General features: G+C 34.9%; 1 protein-coding gene across 10 annotated transcripts in view; it reads left to right on the top strand.

Annotated features, from left to right (window-relative positions):
* Samuel (SAM-motif ubiquitously expressed punctatedly localized protein) overlaps positions 1–20,499 on the top strand; it is a 516,854-nt gene that overhangs the window by 350,675 nt on the left and 145,680 nt on the right. Inside the window, exon 1 of one of the 10 annotated variants that reach the window (XM_074181805.1) lies at positions 10,713–11,011. The exons of 8 other annotated variants lie outside the window; for them this stretch is intronic. The gene's annotated coding sequence lies outside the window, so the exon portion shown is untranslated. Of the gene's footprint in view, positions 1–10,712; positions 11,121–20,499 lie in introns of those variants that run through there. One more of the 10 variants, XM_074181806.1, reaches the window with a different exon arrangement.

Here is a 20,499-nt window from a genome sequence, read left to right as displayed (position 1 = left end):
TCTACGCTAGTTTGGCTAAATGTGTTGTTGAACAATATAAATGCGACTTCTTTGGATTTTCTCCTAAACTTTCAATGACCACTTGGTTTCACCGACGTGTGATTCTCCGCACTTTCAGGGTATTCAGTAAATGTAATTCTTGGAATCGCAGTCCCCGTTTGGTCGCCTGGTTTTCGTGAGGCTGCTACGGATAGTGTTCCCAGATTTGAAACAGGTTCTGATGTTATACCTGGACCCAATCCTTCTTATCCTTTCCGACAATACTCTGATGTAGGGAAGTACAAGCACTGTTTGTGGCGGCTTCTCTTTCTTGTGGAGCTCATGCTGTCTTCTAGCTGAAGCCTGTTCTATCATCACTTTGGAGTAACCATTCCATTGAAAGTCATTTTTGATGATGCCTAGTTCCTTTTCGAGACTTCCTTTGTATTACAGTAGAGTCTTGATAAAATTTCATGTATTTTTTTCATTTTTTTCTAGTACTTATTTTCAAAATCGTTTCTTGGGATTTTTGACATGAGCTCACCTATTGCTTCAATATTCAACTCGATACACCTAGAACAGCAATTTTTGAGAACTATTTCATTTTGAAATCACTGTAAACCACACCAATTTGAATATAACGTAATTTGCCACCTAGGCATCGCTATCATAGTGTTTTAAGGTTTTTACTGTATTGAAAAATAATCCAATTTGTGTTATTAAACATACAATCTATTCTGATTTGAAATGAATTCTTTTCTCGTTCATTTTTTAACAGTATTATTCTTCGAAAAGTCACTTTCAATATTTTCGACATATTCCGTTGTTCAAAGAACCACTCAGAAGCTACATAATAAACACTTTGATTTTTTTTCACGATGAGAACGAGAAAGTAATTGAAAATAATAATTTTCACATCTTATTTTCACAAAAAATGGCCTCTACCCCAAAAGTCATCTATTTGAGAGTTTTGCCACCGGTTTAGATTTTCCGGAGATATCAAAATATGCCTTCTCTCTGAATGAATATGACAGTATCTCATTTACCAGATCCGTCACCAATTACTTCATAAATTATACCTTGCGGCCTCTTCAGAAGTCACGAGCCGCTACTGCTTCAACCTGTACCTGCCCAGGATGAAATTATTGGTCAAAGAATCAGTAAAAAATTCCCGACCTTTGTACGTGAGCCAAGAAGGAGAGAGCAATTTTAATGAGAATGAGATGCTTCAGTGACCTTACCTGTCAAGAGTGAGATGAACTAAAGTCAGATATTAGCGATGTAAGAAGAAGACGGTGGTAGCGTAATGAAAAAGGACGGAAAGAAATGGATAACAGTAGCTTATTGGTCAACAGAACGAGTTCAGATGAATAAAATGAGAAAAAACTAGCGCAATGGAAACAGAGGCGTACTTGACCCTATCCAATTAAATATTTGAATCTAATTCAATTATTTGTTCAATTGATGCTTCAATTAAAATTTTATCTTTCAAATTGATATTGATAACTTTTTCTGTTTTTTTCATTCTCAATCCTCTCAAAGATTAAATAAAGAACTCGCAACTTTCAGCACGAATATCATTCTATAACGAGCTGAAGTAATAAATTTTATAGAGAACTTGAAGTGTGGGACGACCAAAAAACAATAAAATCAATGTTGATGAATAGTTGTAGGTTGAAAAATTGAATGTTTTGTCATGGGAATTGAAAAAATCACAAAAAATACACTGAAATGCATATTCCATATTTTATTTAGTATAAAAATTGAAAATTGTTCACATTTATAGTGACTCAATGATGATGTTGAATGTTTGTAAAAATGTTAAAAATTACATGAAATTGAAAATTATGAAGTGAATATTCTCAAGCATTTCAAAAATGGTTTGAGGTGTACTGAGTTGAACTTGAAAACGATGAGCACTCCATCGCGTATTTCTGATATGTACCGCTCTTGGTTGAATCGAATGTGCCAAGTCACTTGAACACTTCCCGTGGAAGTATCTTCAAAAGAGAGAAAAATCTCCGACTTTCCTTCAATGTTCTAGACTATCTGGATGGAATCTAGCAGCTTCAGGGTATGCATAGGTGCAGAGCTCCATACATGACAGAGAAGGTCTGATAAGAGCTTTATAAAGCATCAAAAGTTACTGAGGTGTATACAGCTTTCTGGTTCGGAACCGCGTTCCAAGCTTTTGAGAAGCGGCTTTTGTAATTCCAGCGACATGATTGTGTCAAGACATATTGGTGTCCATTTCCCCCAACAAAGTTATCGAAGCAAAAAGTAGAATTGTCTGACTTAACATTATTATATCCGGTTCGGAGACATTTTTTTGAAGAAAACCGATATCTGGGTTTTTGTGACATTGAATTGAACCTGATTACTTCCACCCCAATTGAAAATTACTTCTAAATCCTTATTAAGATATGCAACCTCGTGCTGCCAGTGAAGATGTGCATCCGCAGCCGATGTCCTGGAATCGAAATGGAATGACGATACAACTGCCTGAATCACCAACAGCATATGCAGAAAATATTTCAGTGAAGATTACTGCACTGACATCTGTCAGATGTAATCCAACGCCCTTCGTGGTATTAACCAGAGGAGTAGTTGTTTTCTGGTAGTTGTCAGTCCATTAACCAACAGTGTAGGGAGTTGAGACTGGCCTGAACTAATTTTTTCTTTAGATGATTTGGTACAACCAGGTCGTATTTTTGTTTTGTGTTTTTGAGGTAGATATGTACTAATCCATTTCTAAATTAAGACTGATAGTTATGAACAGTGAGGTACACGGCTTCGCTTTGGTTGATATGAGATTGTGGGGTAGTCGGAATGAATGGATAGACTTCAAATTATAGGAGGTCGACGTGTATTTCTCCATGTACCTCTACCAGTGGGTACACCTTCCCAACACGAAAAGTGCTCTACAATGTTACAGAACCGTCCACAGCAATCGAGACTCTTTTGAAATTATAAACAATGATCTGAGATGTTCCGGGAGGTTCTCGAACTTTCCAGATTTTTTCAAAACATTGCAGAATGTTTCAGTATGTTCTGGAATTATGAAGAATGCTCTCGAATACTCTACAATGTTCTAAACTGTTCAAGAAATTTGTAGAGGGCGAAATTTCCAGCACCTATATTTTCGAAAGCATACACGCCAGGTTGAAACGAGAACTACCTGCTTGGATAGGGGTTTCAGGGTTATCACACCATATCCTTGCAGATTACAGAATGTTTCAGTAGATTCTGGAATTATAAAGAACGCTCTCGAATACTCTACAATGTTCTGAACTGTTCAAGAAATATGCAGAGGGCGAAATTTCCATCCCCTATATTTTCAAAAGCATACACTCCAGGTTGAAACGAGAACTACCTTCTTAAATGGGGGTTACAGGGTTATCACACCATATTTTTTGATCGTGACATAATGATCTTGGTTGTTCCCGAACATTCATGACATTTCAGAATGTTCCGATTGTTCTGGACTGCTCTAGTACATTCTAGAGGGGAAAAAATCTAGCCTTTATATATTTCATGTGAAAACGGGAACCTTCTTCATAGGTGGAGAATAGAGGGATGTTCCCGAACGTTCCAGATCAATACCGAACTGTCCACCAGAATGTTCTGAGCTGTTATGGTATTTGGTGAAATGCTCTTGAAGACTCTCGAATGATCTGGACGGTCCTAGAAGTTTCTAGAGGACGAAACTTCCAGCTCATCAAAAAATTTTAGGTTTCAAATCGCTGTAGGTACTTTTTGAAATATATTCAACTAGTCCTTGTCACCCTGTAGATACACACTAATCATTGATCAATGAAGAGTCGAGAAAAATATGTATCAGAACTCAACTCGAGATTAAGTGAATGTGATGCAAATAATTGAAGTCGTGAGTTTCAAAATCACTGAATCCGTCTCTGAGCAAAGAGGCTGTGGACATAATTTAAGCAAAGTGACGATAGCGCTCAACAGGAGGTACTCTCGAAGGATCAATAGACGACATACGTCAAAAGTTCGATTCGCGCTTCGAACGAGGCTTCTCGCACGACCGTATGTCTTGCTGAGGTTGTAAAATATGTAACAGGTATATTCCGCTCGGATTTGTGAATGTTAATTTGTATATAAATTTTTATGACTTATCGGCGTCTCTTTTTGCTTCATTTTCGGTCGATATGCTAATAAACGTTGTTTGGATTTTAACCGATCATCAATTATTTCTGACAGAGATCAATAATTTAGAGTTGGTTCGGAATGTTGTAATTTAGTGAAAAGCCGGGTTGTGTGCACAAATTGGCGAATATGGATTTACATATTTTATTACATTACCAGTCTTTCTTTTAAACAGTAATATTATGCGTTTACCTGTTGACTTTATAACTTCGAATATTTTCGAATATTCTCAATACGTTTCTTTAATTTATGTAATTATTGTTTTATCTTAGGGACTTATCTTATTTTACTAACTTATCATTCTTTTTGACACGGTCAACCTCTTGAACACTTTTCTTTAATGAATTTTATCGAAATATTATAATATCTAGAGTACTATACTACTACTACTATAAGAATACACTTCCGTCTGCTGTTCACCTAAAAAGGTAGTTAAAGGTAGTCTTTGCTGACCAATCAAGACCAAAACTACGAGTATGACGTTATTTGGCTAAGCAGCATAACGGAAGTGCACTCTTATAACTCAAAGTATTCCAATATTTCCATAAGTTTTATTATCATCATCAGGGAAAAACTTCAAATTTATCATATATGATAAAAACACGATATTATTAATTAGAAAGGCATAACTTACTGTTATATTGAGAAAATTAAATTATTATTTAGGCAAAGTTGAAATATTTGAAATTATATTTACATCATATCTGAAGCTTCCTATTCAATTTTTTTTACCCAATAAAAGTAACCGCCGTAACCCGCAAAGATTTATTGTGGGTCACACCTATTCACACTCGACCAAATAAACTCAGCTTCTGAACGAAGCCGATTAATTTATATGGTGAGTGATCTTTCAGGTCAGATGGTAAGAGTGCGACTCTGCCAAACTCTGAAAACCTGACTCGGTCCGCAGCGGGGCAGGCACAAAGTATGTACTCTGCTGTTTCATCATTTTCCAAACAAAGGCGATACACACTGTCTTCCGAGTCTATGCATATGATACTTCAGACGACAGTGACCTGTGAGTAGGCCTGTTAGACATCGTAGTTCATCCCTACTGTAGTCCAACAACTGCTTGATTTCAAAGGGTGAATGAACGCCTTGGCGTGAGCCAAGATTTTGCCATAAGTCATAAATCACTTTGGCATCCAGGTGTTCATGTTTGTTTGGCAAAGCCTAAAGCGATGCCAATGACACTTTCTGGTGAAGGTGCTTGCAGCACCTTCCTTTGCAAGGAAGTCAGCAGCTGCATTGCCTTCCAGGACAGTATGGCCAGGAATCCAGACCGGAGACAATTTGTTAGGTGTTCCTATTGAGGAAAGTCGTTTTTGTCAATTTGCTACAAATTTAGACATTGCTCGGTAGGAGCCAAGAGCTTCCAATGTCGCTTGACTATCCGAGAATATTTTTATTGACTTGTGTATGAGGTTGGATTTTGGCAATCTCTCCGCAACCAATTCAATAGCATGGATTTCCGCTCGAAATACAGCGGCATAGATTCCTAGGCAGGTTGATATTTCTGTTCTGGGTCTGCGACTGAAAACACCTGCACCAGAACCTGAAGATGTTTTTGATTTATCTGTGAATCAACAACTATCTGCTCCTAATATTTCCATCTCCCAGAGGTTCTAGTTCTCTGTACTCGGGAACAGTACTGTATAAGGTAATTCGTAGTTGACAGTTGGAGGCATAATGCCAGAGGTCATTTCCAGAATGCTGTAACTTCCAGTGTCAACCAGCAGTCTATTGTACTCTGCATTATATTGATTTGTGCAATTTGATAATTAATAGGTGAAACAAAGCACGTGGATGGCACCATGTTATTTCAAGGAAAATTGAAACTGTCTCTCATATAATCCAGAGCAAATTTAAATGAAAACTGTTGTATTGATCACAAACTAGGGGAACAAATTCATAAATATTATCTATCTGAATTGAGATGTTGAATGTCATTTTGTTGAGGCAATTGATCGACTGAGAGATGGAAAGCATTTCCAGAAAGAATCTATTTGACTAATTTTTTCAATTGTGAGAATATTCGTTGAATTTTAATTCATTAAATGTCCTTCTTTGAAGGACACACTGAGCACATTTCTCCGGATGTAATCTATTATCACTTTCATGCGATGAAACAAGGTCTTTCAGTAATGTTGACGTCTGACCTATATATTCATTATCACAATAATTACTTTGTATCCAAAAATATTGAGACAAGAGGCAGATCACTACAATGCTCCTGGAATAATTACACAATGGTTAGTAATATTGAAATTAATAATAAATGAATATTAAAATCTAAAATGAATTGAAACTTCTCAAGAATGAGATAATTAATTTATCGAGCGAGACAGTCTAGTCAGAATTTAGTGGTAGATAACAAATCACATATGAGAAAATTCAACAATATCAGAATGTGTAAGCTTGATTACCCAGTTTTTTAAAGCGTTGATCAGGTCCATTTTACCATCCGCACGAATGCGAATGGTAAAATTAACCTAATCAATTCCATGCATATTCCTAACATTTCGCCAAGCATCCTGTAGTCGAAATATGTGGATGTTTTTTGGTTTTACTCATTGCGAAATCTAATTTACGTTTTTGAAGGCTCAACATCATTTGGAAGTTTGTTTTTTAAGGCCAAAACCCAAGCACTACAGGAAAACCCTCAAGGCGCTCTAAGAGCGGTGCCTGTGCGAAAGTATCGATTCACATTGGGTTTGAATCGCTGGGGATTAAATTCACTTGGAAAAACATTCTACGGAAGTTTATTCCACATAAACGCAGTTCTCCGAGTGAAAGAGTTCTTAAACAGTGAGTCTCTGTGGAACTATAGAAGCAGCGAGAGATTTACTAGAAGTATTTGCATTGAAGGAATGATAAACCAAAGTTATTGAGTTTTCGAAGTGTATACTCGAGAGGTATACACTCCACCAAATAAACCCAGCTTTATTAAGAAGCTGGGTTTATTTAGTCGAGTGTGAATAGGTGTGAGCCACAATAAACCTTTGCGGGTTGCGGTGGAGGGTCTAATAGACCCACTCACTTCAGACCTACCTACCTACCTACCCTGACTTATTATTTTTTGATGAGCATTTTCCGAAAAATAGCCTTCTGAACTTAGCTATTCTGAGATGCATTATTGTATTAAATCCTTTTAAGGAAGAAAGAAATGTTAAATCCGGTTATCTCGAAGGTCAGACAACTGCTCCCCTTCTGCCAATCCATCTATCTGGAAATCTCTCGTTTAACCACTGTCGGACGAAAAGAAAATAAAGAGGTGGCGCTCCGTCCAACTGGAAATGTAACAGATCCTCCTGCAAAAGTTCATTACCCTCTGCATCCATTTGAATCAGTTATAATTAGATCGATAGTATCTTCAAGTATTTCTAGTACAGATTGCCAGTCAAGTTTTCTTCTAGAGTAATAGACCAATAATGGCATTTCCAAGAGTACCAGCCTAAACATTAACTTTTTGTGGGTGCCGTTTATGCCCTTTCCGAAAAATATGTCGGTTTTCTTCACTCCAATAGCGACAATTTCGTCTATTCACATTGACATTCAAAAAAAATGAACACTCATCGCTGTCTCGATGAGACATAATTTCACAAAACTATTCTTGTATAATAATCATACTCTTGGAAATTTTCAAGAATCTGCATTTTATGATGAAGAAATTTATGCGTTTTCAAGGCTTTTCTTACAGTCTCGCGTGACATTCCCGTCAATTCTGATACTGATCGTTAGGAGCTCGTGGGCTCTGCGGCAAATGTTCCAAAAACTTCAATGTGAGACACTTTATTCAGTACTCTTGGGTTATTTCTTTTTTTAATTGTCACTGAAACAGTTTCGTGAAACTCATTAACCAAATCGAGCACATTCCGGTGACTTACATTACAATTTGGATGTCTTTCGTTAAAAATAGATGCCGGCCTTCATGGTCACTTTCCAACTTCTCCATAAATTATAATCATTTCAATTCTGTCTTGAAGAATGTGAACCATTTTAACACTTTCATGCCCTTATTGAAGTAATCACTAAACAGCCCAACAGGTACAACTGTACGAACAATACTATCACATCGTTCAAATTTGCGAACCAATTTTTTGCCTGAGAGCAGAAAGTTTTCACAGCAGAAGTAGCAAAAAAGGATGTACAGTTTCTGCGATAAGAATCAAAAATGAGAATAAAAAATTGAACGCCAATCAAAATAATGTGCCACTTGACCCTCCTTCCTATTTAAAATTCTAAGGCGGTTGAACCACGAGGGCTACAAATAGTCCTTGAAAGTGTCCTCCTTGACAATAAAATTTACCTGTTTTTCGATTCCTCATATTGTTTACGGTAAGGAAGATATTATTGACACCCTGTGGTATAAGTATATACCTACATGTGCGTATTATACATATATAGATGGAGTTAAGGAAGTTTCACTTCAGTCGTGTGGTCTAATGCACACACTTTTTTATATTATGATTTCACAAGCGGTTACAATAACCTTCTTGTTTTCATATGTTTAGTTTGGGAGATTTTTTATTTTTTTAACACGTCAACCAGTGTAGCATGGCAATAGCAAATATATTCCTCTGGGTGTTTTATATGAAATTATTCCTTCCGCTGAATATAATGAACAAGATACTAGATACTCGTTAGGACAACAAGAGGATTGCTCTGAATTCTTGGAGTTCTTGTTGAATACTCTTCGTGAGCATTAAAATAGTAGAATCAATACTCCTAACCGCTCTGGATTGAATGATTCCGTACAGTCTATCTCGTCTTGTGTTTGTGAATCTTCTGCTGGAAAATCCTCTCTTATTTACCTTGTAGTAAATGTTCAAGAGGTATCAAAAACGTATGTGATTTTCTGGAACTTCAACAAGCATTTCCTAATATAACTGATAACCAGTCCGTGCAAACTTAAAGTCAAATCATCTGAAAATGGAACTCTCAACGAGTGATTATCAACTATATTGCCAAACATGCGCCAAACTGACTGACTATCATAAGAAAACAAGTATAACTGAGGCACCAGTCAACCTAGTAATAACACTGATGATCTTTAAACATCACTCAATCTGTGACGAAAGGACCAAACTCTTACGAAGGTTCGAAATAGATGAACACTTCAATCTAGCAGACCGCTATTATAATCTTCATGCAGTCATTGTTGACTGCAGTTCTGGCGTTGAATTCATTCTTTGGCATCTGTCATTCCTCTCTTCGATCAGGAGATCTATTGGTGGTACTTCCTCTACCCCTATTGCTTCATTTAATATAGTTCTATCGTCCTACGAGCTGAGCAAATCCGTATACAATTTTCCTGCTGCTGAATATCAGCAAACTTCAAAAGTAACTTGCGGTTACGTGGTAGCGCATGCCAGGCTGCTGCAGCATATTAGATCTGAGAGTGAACCACCCTCAGAAGAACTCTTATCTCATGATGAGTGACATCAATTGAGATAGGGTTTTTTCACTTCCTGACAAATATGAGTTTTTTGTCGATCCAGATACCTAGGTACTCAACTTTTCATTTTCGTTCCATCATGACTCTCTGAACATCGAATTGGATTGTACTGATTTAGCAAGGCGGCTTCTGCCTTCTCTTGTGCTAGGTGCAAGGACTTTATAGTCCAGTCAGTTGGCTGTGTCGTTCAGCCCTTTCTCACCTTCAGCTACCACAATCATTGAAACATCTCCAGCAAAACCTATTAACGTAACCCCTGAAGATATTTCCAGTCTCATATATCCGTCATGAAGTGTTTTCTTCAAAGATGTCTCCAGGACTGACCTTTGCCAGCCAGCTATTCAAATCCAATGTGAACCGATACTTTTGCACAGGCATCGCTCTTAGAGAGCCTTAAGGATTTTCATGTAGTGCTTGTGTTTTGTCCTTAAAAAATAGGCAAATATCAGAAAAGTAAAAAATATATGAAACGTTTTCGGAAAAATGAAAATAATTTGATTTATGAATATTGTGAAAAACTTTATCATTACCCTATTCAACGTGTTCAAGATCAGGAGGGCCAGCACGAAAAAATCAAAAACGTAAGTGCTACAAAGTCGGTGAAACTACTAAAAAATTGAACATTTTAGAGCTTATTAAAATGACATATGAAAATTCAGATAATTTCAATTATGTTTGATACTTTCGCGAACATTTTGCAAAAACACCCAATTTATAACTGATGAGGAGAAAGTGTTTCTTTTTCAATTTCTTTTTGAATAATGTTAAAAGAAATCAAAACGAAACTAGTGAATGAGCTCTAGAATGTGAATCTTTCTCCTATTCAAACCAACTTTGATCTCTCTCGGTTTTCGAATTTTTCACGCTGGCTCTTTTTATTATGAACACAAAATATATATTCCCTTTCGATATGACCAGAAAAGTAAAGAATTCATCACAGTTGGCCATTTTTAACTCGTTACAATGCTAATTGTCGGCAATATCCGCGTCACCCGGTTCGGAACTGTTCACCAACGAGCAGAAAACAAAAACCAACACACCTCCCAATAATCAAGGCAGCCAGCCTCCTACCGATGAATGACAGCGGTCGGTGAGTGGTGGCCGACGCAACCGGAGCAAACAGAGCACACTAGATCGGCGTGCTTTTGCCCGTCCGACCTGTAGAGGCCATCCGAAGTCGAACTATCAACTATTTCACCTTTACTGCACCTGCCGTACTTGAGTCGGCCGTGGCTGCTGATAACTTTTCTCTCAGTTGAATCACGGTAGTCCGTGGAAGCACGATTGCTTGATTTTTGAGTGGAGTGTGCGCGCTTTTTGCCGGGCATTTCGAAAGTGTTCGCGGAGTCAAAGTTTGGGTGGTAAATGCTGACAGTTCGTGGTTGCTTGGACAGTTTTTCGTCGAAGGTTGTCAATGAGTTGACTGGACGATTTCACTGGGTGTTTCAAAATAGTGTTTCAGAAAAAAAAATTCACAATTCCATGGATATAAATATTTTGATGGAGTTGAAAAGTTGTATGTATATATTTTCAACATTTTCCAAACCCTTGTTCAGTGCACTTGAATAGTATATCTAAAATAATTTCTTCTCAGTTCAGAGAAAATATTGGTATAGTGATTTGTGCAACTTTAGTTCTAAAAACAAATTACGTGAGTAAAGAGTGATTTTCAAATGTCTCGAATTGAGTCAACTTGGAAAAAGGAAAAACCTTCACAATCAACTTCTCCAAATAGCAAAAATATATGTAACAAATCATTTTTGTAACACCCAATGAAATTATTTGTCTGAAATAGTTGTTTTTTGATGAGGTGATTTTTCAAACAGGAGATTTTTCACAGAAACCATTTTATTGAAATAATTTTGTGTTCACATCCTTTACGTGAACTTTCACGGTACTTCTTTCATAATTTCTGAGTCTCATTTCGATGATAATGGTATTTTACTAGAAACAATAAAAAAAATCTGATTATGAATCCAAAATATATTTATAATTTTGTGTTTTAATTTGACAATGAAGTGTCATGATTCTAGTTGATTCTCATATTTTCTTGTCTGACCGCCTATTGTAGTCTCTGAAAATATTTAGTAATTAGTTATCATTTACTCAAAATCCATCGAGATTCAATCTCGAAAATTGGAATCAGCCCTCAACAACGAAAAATGATTTTATAATTGATATTCCATCTATTATTTTGAATACTGAACCAATATCATGTTATTAAGGCAACAATTTCACTGATCTTTTCGGTAAAATAGAAGTAACACCATTGAGTTTCAAACCTAAATGCATATTAGTTGATTATAACGGAAGATCCATTTGCAAAGATTAGATTGACTAAGTTCAATTCTCAAAGTTAATGAGTATCAAATTGAATTGTTTTCTGATGAAATAGTAGGTACTTGCCACATACTTTGCATTCGAAAACAGATTATGAATTTCAGTTTTGAAGTATGCAGTTGAATATCAAATCATTCTATCAATTACAACTCTTTTTCACTCTGTGATTTTATTGATTGAACCAGCACGCCAACTCTCTCAGAAATAACTACAATCGTCGCCATTCTGTTTGTTATACCTATAATTTGTCATAAAAGACAGGTTTATATGATTATATGACTTCTAATTGCTACTATGCCTAGAACTAACCATTATAATGCTCGCTGTTCAGTTTGTTGCTTAAAATCTCAATCCTAGATTCAAAAAATCATAATGGGAATATTCATATACGCAAAAGAGTTTTAAACTTTTTCATAAATAGAATTGATGAAATGTATCTTACAAAGAATGGACTAAATTAATTAACTTAACATTCATAAATTTGTTATAATTTCGTGTATCTATTGGAAGAATAACAACAATCATTAGGCAAACCTAGAATATGTAAATATCAAAACAACAGCAACTCAACTCGAAATCCATTTTCTATTTCATATTGCGATCATCACACAAGTGACATATTGAATTCCAACTAGTTCATATATTCATATCAATAATTGAAAAGATTACATCCATCACTGAATCAGTTGGTATATGATTTTTAAATTCAGTCTCACACAATTCTATATATTTCATTGGCAGGAAGTACCACTTCTTGTCGTGCTTTCCTTTGCTTCAATGATGAAACCTTGTAGAGTGACAGGTGGATAGTTACAGAACACCTGATATCATAAAATAAAAATTTATGTGTATCTTACATCGTCATGACCTGGAAACTTTTCAGCTCACGATTTTTTCAAAAGGTTGTTATAAATCACACATGTTCGACAGCTAAATTATCTATAATGATATCATGAACAAATCCCATTTGAGACATCTTAGTTACTTGAAAGATGAGTAAGTTTTTCATTGCCAGACATTATCAAAAATTGAATGGACTGAATTCATTTACGGATATTTTGATTTATATTGATAAATTGATGCATGTAGCACTACGTAGTAGGAGACCATTATGAAGAATGATAAATGAAACTTTCAATGTTTTTTAGTACTTCAAATTGTAACTAACATTATTGTAGTTTTATCCTATAAGGACATTTTCAAACTAATACAATATAAAAAGTTTTATTTCTCATTTATCATGATTTATATTGCTTCATCTTATGGGTTTCAAATGTAAATGTGATCATATTAAAGATGTAGCTACTAAATATCAAAGTAAATGTTTTCATGGAATTTAGTTTCAGAAATATCTAGTTCAAATAGAGAAAAAATTGATGAAGGCGATTTGTTGCATAATTGAATTAATTAATAGAGTTGTTTCGAGAGCAAAACTGAATAGATTGTTCAAATATGCTCTTTCACAATAACGATTTTTACAAAAACTTTTCATGTAGTTCCTGTTCACTGCTTGCACAGTTGATGTTTTCTCCAGAAGAAGTCAACATTTGAAAGGATAATAATTTTTTATCACTATAATTGTTAAACTTCTATAAAACGTATCTCAGTGTAGTAGAAAAAGTGAACTTTTGGTAAAATGGATCTGATTTGAACTATGAAGGACCAACATGTAGGTAAACGGTAAATTGTTGAAATTGTAGGGGTCTCCCCGATTTTTTTGTTAACTTTAAAAAACTTCGTTGGGAAATGTTTATAGAATATTTTTATAAAACCCACTTCCATTCATCCGACTTGTTGAAGATAGAGAACCTCGTAGATTTATTCAGCAAGCAGTAAATGATAAAACGTTTTCGAATGAGAGAAAGTGAGGATATCACATTATTGGAGTCGAATTCAAAATCTATATTGTGTATGTAATTCCAGTAAACTCGTTCATCACTCTTAGACATATGTGAGCTTTATTATTCATAATGTCGACAACGAGTATTTCATCACAGTGGTCGAATAAAATAAGAATGAAAATGGTCTCGGCAAATAAGTGTGGATCTTTGTATTGGGAACATTGAGTAAAAAAAAATAAAATATTTTGAAAAACTTTTCATTCAATAGTTTCAGTAAATAGTCATTTGTACGTTTGTAGAGACGTTTCATTATACCCTCTGGTTCTCTTCATTTATGTAGTGCGGACGTAAAAAGCCTCCTTCTTCTTAATTTTTGAACAGGAGAAGATATCAAGGTAGGACAAAAATTTATGTGAAAAAGCATCATTTTCAATTCTTCGTGATAAGGAAGACATAAGTATTGCATTTCTCGCCACTGAGAGGACGCTACCAACTTTTGTCAAATGAAAATGAAGTATTTTAATGCCTCGCTTACTATGTGATTAAATTATCTATCCAATACTGTTTCATTATAGAAAATTGGATCACTTATTATGGAGTAACAAACAGTTTTATATTCGTTTTGGTAATCTGCAAATGATAATATCATAATTTCAATGAAAAATGTATTCAAAACTCACTTCAGTCCATTCCAATAAATATTCAAAATGTTTACCATTCACTTCCTGGTCATAATGAATTTATTTCTTACATTAAGAAATATTCAAGGGGTAATTTTTTTGCAAGCAACTCTTTTTCTCTCCACAAGTCTTGAAATGAACTATTGTTTTAAATCGACCCTTAATAATATCTAAGAGGCATCATATCAGGTGATCTAGTGGGCTATTCTAAGGAAAAACTTCTGCCTATACCAGTTTGGATAATTGACAAACCCAAATGAATTTTCAACTGACCAAGATGAGTCACCTTCTCATCATAAAAGACTGGTTTGAGAGTGTCTACATGACAGTATTTCAAACCAGTCGATAGGTAAACGTGGTTCCTCAGAAAGGCCCGCTAGATCACCTGATATTACGCTTCTAAATGTTTTTTGAGAGGATACGTTATATCTGAAGTTACGATACAAAGTCACAGTCCAGAACTCGTGGATAGAAGAAGAAGCGTTTAAGCGTTTGCAGTGAAATTACCGCAGAAACATTTAGGACTGTAAGAACAGACTATATTGTTATCAGAAAGTAAAATGCAAATATTTTGAACATTTGTTGAAATGTTCTCTTTAAATTATGACATAACCGCTTGTTTGCAGGTTCTTGAAATGCGTGTAGTACTGCTAATTATTCAGTAATGACTGAAAGAACTTCCAAAATGAGTGTTGCATGGAGAACTGAAATTCGTGACAAACGAGGTTACAAAATCCCTCTTTCCATTTAAAAAAACTAAATTGGTTACGATAATATATGTTTTTCCAAAAGCTCTCGAGTTAATCTCATTTGAAATGTACAAAAATTTAGATGGAGTTTCATAATACTTACTAATATGGAGAAGTTGTTGATATTCTACTGAAATTAACCTTGTAATAGTCATCTAATTTGAGTCATTAAGTCGTAACCAGTGAATTGAACTAAAAAGTTCCATTTCTTTATGGACAACTCTGTCTCTTTTTTTCATGAGAAACTTTATTTCTCTATTATTTTCTGTGTTCTCTAAATATTATTCGTTCAGTTAAATTATACTCTATTGAAATATTGTATGGTAGTTCTTTTAGGATCAGCTAATTTTTGACTGCAGGGAGTATGTTAATTCTTTATATTTTTATCAAAAGACTTATTCTCCTAACTAGTTTCATTTAAAAAGAATTAAGACAATTTTTAAGACTCAAAATAAAAAATCATGACATTTAATCTAAAATAAATGATGTTTCTCTCATGACATCATCCCGAACTCAAGTAACAAATCAGTTAGATTGAGTAAGAGTTTCAACATTTTGGAAATATTCTTTGAATAGCTACACTTTGTGTTAAGAATATATTCTTTTCGTTTCTTATTCCATATAACGTAAAAGTTTGGACATTTTGGAATATCCATTTTCATTCCAATTATCTCATTAACTCTGAGATAGCATCAAGAAATCAAAAAAGCGTTGAAATTATGGTTGGTACGCTGGAACATAACGATAAAATCTCAACAGAGAAAGTAAATAAATTCGAGACTTTATTGGAAGTGAATGAATATAAAAGTACACAAAGCATATAGCGCATTCATGGTGTGATAAGGTTGAGTTACTTATAATTCATTTCATTGAAAAATTTTGGTGAATTTTTGCATCGATAAGTGATGCTGTTCCTATTATTTCAGACTTTCGAATTCCATTATGGACAGTAAGGGGTATGCCATCTCTTCATCTCTTGCTTCTTCATTTCTCCTGTTCTTTTCATATTTTCTATCTCCTAGTTTCTTGATCGATTTCTGTTGTTTCTATACTTTTATTTTCGATAATGGTTGGTTTTCTTCATATTTTCGGCAATCGGGCACTTATAATTTCTCTAAATATTCTTGATTAACAGTGTTCCCTTTTTTTTATTCTTTTTTCCATTCAAAATTTTTTTCCATTCTTATAATATTTTGTGAGTTTTTTAAGTGTTTCATCGTTGGAAATATTGCCAATATTGATTTCTAATTCAATTACTTGATATAGTTGTCATCCCATTAACAGAATCATATATCATTGTATACTATTTTTAGTTATATTTCTGATGCTTTTTTCATTATTGCACACATTTGTCTTGAAATTCTTTTTGTGTTCTGAAGCTATCTGAATATTGTATTGTCTTTTTCTGTTATGTCGCTTATATTACTTGTATTATCTGCCATAATTCTGTATCATTACTTTTTCGTAGTCCTGCAAACCTATTTTTCAAGTTTCTCCTTTAATGTCTCTTTGGTCTTCTGTAACTAGACATCTTTTTCAATTACACTATTGACTCATTGTGTAATCTCTTCTTCTCACCATCTTGGTTTGAATTGATTTGAATAAAATGGAGAAGAGTGGGAATATGTCAAAAACTTCAACATAGTACCTACTGTCTGCATTTGAAAAGATTTCAAATGTTGATTTTTTGGCAAAAAAACAATTTTGCTTTCTACTTCTTTTAATGTTCAATAATTCAAAATAAGCTCTTGATCGTTTTTTTCCTTCCTGTAAAAGTTTTCCAAACTTTTTTTTAATGAAGATGGAGAAGTGGAAAATCTTAATGCTTTTTGTATACCACTTTTTATCTATCTGATCTTTGTTCATACAGTACAACCAAGTATTGACTAGATCACTGAAAATCATTTCCATTGGTTTACGAAATGAATAATATTTCATATGAATTTTTATTTTTAATATTGTTATCATCAACAGCAAGATCGATTGAACAATTGGCATTGCATAATTTTTGAATTCCTAACTTTCACCAAAATGATTGTGAATCTCCCAATGGAATAAACAATTCTTTCACACTCGTATTCAATAATAATTGTAATTATGATCGATTCGGACTTGTAGTGTATATTATTTCAATTTTAGTTAATACCGTGGAGAAATCTGTAATGTTTCATTGGGGAATGATAAGTCAGTGGAATGGTGATTTCACCTTTCCGTTTCAAACCTAAAGATGAAAAAACGTTATAATGGTGATCGAAAGTAAATCAACAAATTTCCTTCATTTTATGAAAGCACTGTTTTCATTTCAATATTTGATATGAATCAGATATCGTGCAAAATTGTTCTATTATTTGCTAGCAATTGAAAATATCGTTCTGAAAATATCGCTCATGCCATCATAAGAACTAAGTTCACTTGCATCAAATTCGATCAAATAAACTCAACCAGATCACATTGTTGAAGTGAAAACACCCTAATGATGTTCATAGAACATTATCAGTTGCACAAATAATGTTCTATCATTCTTTGGAGTTCATTATTCAAATTTTTAAATGAAATTGAATAATTTACTGCGTTTATTTAATGAAAGATAGTATTTTGTTCTGGTGTGGCGATAGGAGAGTATGTTGAACACGTGTTGGGGTTTTGTTAACTGTTACTTGGAAATGTGGCAATAGAGTGTTGCTGAATAATTGATTAGAAAAAGAAAATTTTCATGTTCAATATCATCATTATTATTAGTATAACAATTTTTACGATTCAGTGGCAAGATTAATATTATTCGAGTCGATGGCTCCGTTGATAATTCAATATTCATTTATTGTTTAGAAAGTCTCAGCCAATCATAATCTGATATTATAACAAAAATAGAACAATTATAGATGAATAGTAGTTGTTTACAGCTGATTCTCGGCCTCCCCCCACCACTATGACGTATTAATTGCTTTTTTTATTGGTTGTTGTTTGGTGAAGTTTTTTTGTTGTGCAGTGAAGTCAAGGCGTTGTGACCTTGAAGTGTCTGGTGCATGGATCGTTCAGATTTTTTTTTCATATGAGATTTTGTGTGTTTATGTGTGTGTGTGTGTGTGTGTGTAGGAGAAAGCACGGTACAGGGTTTCATCATGTGCTTGTTTGTCTATGTACAAACATACGTCTGCATACTTCGAAGATCCTCCAAGTAATAAATGCTCCATCGGTGTTAGGGCACCAAGTTAGTAGTGGAGTGACGTCACAGCAATAACCGTTCAACGGCTAGAGAGCGACATGTTCACTCCACGACGTGTGGCAGAGTAATGCGTATTCATCGGTCTGCCCTCACCTCTCCCGAAGCGATGAAGGTTCGCTCTAGCCCCGCTATCGATGGTGACACAACGGCAGCCGAGGACCGTTTGCCTAGCGTCTACCCTCTCCGAGACCGCAACGACCACTGCTTGCTCGTATATCGACATCTGTTATCGCATTCAGTTGGGAGGTAATCTTGGCGCATGTAGTTGAGAAGTGGGGTTGGCTATGACGTCTTGACGGGTCCTATCAGAGTGTATTTAAGAAGCGTACGAGTGTTGGCTATGTCAGTTTACATCAAGTGAGTTAGTGAGAACTATTATATAAAATGTATTCCTGTGACTGTGGTAAATCTTTCACTCGTAGTGATAATCTTCGTCGGCATCAGCTCCAGAGTTGCCAAGGAGGGCCTGCAGTGAAACGGGTGAGAGTGGATAATGCAACACCTATGTATACGTGCAATTGTTGTAATGTGACAATTCCTATGACCCAAGTGAATTCTCACCGAAGAACCATGAGTCATAAAAATAATGCATGTGTTCAATTGTCTGACGGTGTTCAAATTATAACGAATGCATTCAATTGCCGCATTGCTACATACAGGGTGGAGAGTTCGATTGTAACCAGTGACTACATGTCATTTTTCAATGAGATTAGGCAGAAGGTCATTGAATTACTGGAATCAGCCATCAGGATCCATAAAAGCATCAAGGTGAATATGGAAGTTTTTGGGAATTATATTCTTCAGACTGATGATTCGAGGGACACGAAGTCATTTAATTCCCAAAATAAAATAGTGGACCAATCTTCAGATTTGAATGCTGTTTTTGATGGATTCCGTGATGTAATTGTGGCTCAAACGACTGAGTTCCAGGATCGTGACTCAGGTATTTATTTTTTAAAAATTTCAATAAGATTGAATAGTAATTTTTTTTTTAATAATTCAGGTTGGACTTGTGAAAAAATATTGTTTCTCGAGGTCAACATTAATAAATACAGTCCACTGGAAGGACGTTCATATGTGAAGCTGCCTCAATGTATTCAATGGAAGAAAGCTGTTGTGAATGTTCGTAATGAAGATCAATATTGTTTTGCTTGGGCTATAACATCAGCATTATATCCTGCAGATAGTCGAGTGTCCGAACTTACGTCATATCCACATTTTTCCACTGTTTTAGATGTCACAGGTATGGATTTTCCGGTTAAAGTTAATAATAAGAGTATCGAAATATTCGAAGATAGGAATGATATTTCAATTAATGTTTACGGTTTAGAGAGTACATTTGAGAAGGGTAAAATGAAGTATGAAGTGATTGGTCCATTGCGATACTCACAGAGAAGACTCCGGAGACATGTCAATTTGTTGTTTATAACTGATGACTCCGGTAATGGTCACTATTGTTGGATCAAAGATCTTTCAAGATTAGTTTCTAATCAACTATCAGCTCATAGACAGAAAAAATATTTTTGTGACGGATGTTTGATATATTTTTCTGATGAGAGATTGCTTTTACGTCATAATATGTATGATTGTAATCACATTAGTACCACAACACCAACTACTAATTTAAAGATCAATAAATATGGTAGAATGGTTGCGGAAAATAAACTAATGTTTGAAAACTTTGAGAGGCAAATGAGGGTGCCATTTGTAGTGTATGCTGATTTTGAATCAGTGCTTAAACCGATTCATGTGAATGAGCCAAATCCTGAAAGTTCATACACGATTAAAACATTCAAACATGCCCCATATTCATTTGCTTATTTGATAAAGTGTTCATATAATGATGATTTGTCAAAATTTGTTACATATAGGGGTGTAGATGCAGCTCAGAAATTTGTGAGTAGCATTGAAGATGATTTGAAAGAGATACATGAAAATCATCTCAGAAACCCTAAACCGATGGATACACAAACTGACGAAGAAGAAGAACAGTTTGCTGCAGCCAGAACTTGTGGTATATGTAATAAAGCATTTACTGATGGTGAAGTCAAAGTAAGAGATC

This window comes from Leptinotarsa decemlineata, unplaced genomic scaffold, assembly GCF_025532065.1.
Source record: "Leptinotarsa decemlineata unplaced genomic scaffold, Ldec_3_MD MMD2_tig00026316_RagTag_RagTag, whole genome shotgun sequence".
In the NCBI taxonomy this organism is placed as follows: Eukaryota; Metazoa; Arthropoda; class Insecta; order Coleoptera; family Chrysomelidae; genus Leptinotarsa; species Leptinotarsa decemlineata.
Note: the sequence above shows the minus strand (reverse complement) of the source record. Positions and strands in the feature narration are given on the sequence as shown.